Below are 2,500 nucleotides of genomic sequence, written 5' to 3'. Positions count from 1 at the left end.
ATAGTTTAGTAGGCAGGTAGATACGTATGATTATTATACGTTTGTATATATATAGCGTAATATGAATGCGCCTACTAATCGCGTATATTTGAATATCTATCTATCGTTGTATCATTCTATCCATCTATCAATCTCTGTATTTATGTATTTGTTCGTGGATCTCAATATGATTATGTGTCCATCAACCAATCTATATATATATGTGTGTGTGTGTGTGTGTGTGTGTGTGTGTGTGTGTGTGTGTGTACATACACATATATATATTTATATATTTATATATGTAAATATGTATGTATTTATAAATATATTAGATAAATAGATAAATAGATAGATAGATAGATAGATATACCGACATAGTTATAGGTATATATATATATATATATATATATATATATATATATATATATATATATATATATATATATATATACGTATCTACAAATATAAGTATATAAATCTACATATATAAGCATATAAACGTATATATACGTGTACATTCGTGCGCAAGACCATTAACGTGTACGTATAATTCACATACACACAGGTAGTACTTTATATTATCTATTAAATCTAGTACATCTGGTACGTACGTATCACGAAATGCGCAGTTAAGCCTTTATATATGTAGATTTTATTGTACCTTTGTGTATATACTGCAGTACACATTCATATGCATATATTCGTGCATGTCTCCGTGTGTCTCTGTGTGTCTCTCAGAATATGTCGTTGCATGTATGTGGTGGCATAGATTCCCTGTATCCCGGTGGAAGACAGGTGTCATCTACCCCGTAGGTTTCAATTTCAACTGGAAGTAATTTCGATTCATTTACATTAATAATTCCTTTCTGAATAGCATCAATGTCATATAACCGATATTGTCCATTCATTGAAATACCTGCTCATATTTCCATATTTATGTTCGTGTATGCATTCATGTGTGTATGCATTCATGAGCGTATGTTCGTGTGTGTGTATTATGCGTGTGTGAGCGCGTGTGTCTTTGTGTGTGTGTGTGTGTGTGTATGTGTGTGTTCATATATGCAGACACACATACATATCTAGCTAGAGAAAGAGAAGGAGAGAAATAGAAAAGGACGTGTTGATCTGGATAGAAGTATGTATATATATATATATATTTCATTTTCATTTTATTTTTTCATTTTATCTAATTTCAGCTCATGAGCTGTGGCCATGCTGGGGCACCGCCATTTGGTGTTGCTACACAATTTTACTTCATGAATTTTACTTCAGGAATTGACATTTGGTGCATGAGAGAGTTTGATGCAGCTGCTATCATCTGCGCCTCCTACCGTGAAGTTGGTTCATCTGGGACACCTGACAGGAAGAGGTCCAGCCTTGTCTTGAAGACACCTACATCCACCGCATGCAGGTCTCTCAGGTCCTTCGGGAGGATATTGAAGAGCTGTGGACCTTTGAAGCCCAGGCTATTGCAGTATCTTGTCCTACATCTTTATATATATATATATATATAATAATAATAATATTATTAGGGACAAAATCCAAAATTACAGGTAAAAAACTCAATTAATTCATCGATGAGTTCTTGAAAATTGGTTATTTTCCCTAAAACTATATATATATATATATATATATATATATATATATATATATATATATATAGAGAGAGAGAGAGAGAGAGAGAGAGAGAGAGAGAGAGAGAGAGAGAGATAGATACATACATACATACATACATAATGGCATACGTACATATACAAATACATATATACATATGTATTTTGGGGCGTTCGCGTATGTGTGCGGTCATTTCTGTATTCTTTAAATTTTTTGGCATATTTGGAGATTGGGTTCCCCTCTGTGAAACAAAGAATGATGGAGTTTGCACTGCAGCGAACAGTCGATGGTTAGCCAGTTGCTGGATGTCCCGAAACAACCAATGGCTCTTTTATCTTTTATCTACGAATGCGACATTGGAAGGCGGCCATACTGAAGCAACGCCAAGAATGGTTTTGTCGGGCAATGGATGCAGTACTTATTTTTCGAGGCTAGTAAACGTTTCATCGTTTCTTTTGCCGAAGCTCTAAAAGTCACATGTGCGTAAACAAACCAACACCGCTTGACATGTACTGACCGAAGGGCTAATAAAAACAGAGACACACAGAGGCACAAACTATATATCTATATATATATATATATATATAAATTGTAAATCCTTGGATTTACAATTTATTCTTTCACCGCAACCACTAGCTGGAATACAGAGGTGCTTACAATTGTCAAGTATTACCTCTAATTTTCAATTTACCTATATATATATATATATATATATATATATATATATATATATATATATATATATATATATATATATATATATATACATATCACGACAGGCTTCCACACAATTTCCATATATTAAAGACACTGTTCGGCTCGGTAAGTCGGTGATATAATAAAGGACACTGCTCAATGCTCAAGGTGCCACGAAGTGAGACTGAACCAGAAACCTAGTGGTTGCAAT

Source organism: Octopus bimaculoides, chromosome 16, assembly GCF_046866305.1.
Source record: "Octopus bimaculoides isolate indiv1 chromosome 16, ASM4686630v1, whole genome shotgun sequence".
NCBI lineage: Eukaryota > Metazoa > Mollusca > Cephalopoda > Octopoda > Octopodidae > Octopus > Octopus bimaculoides.
Note: the sequence above shows the minus strand (reverse complement) of the source record.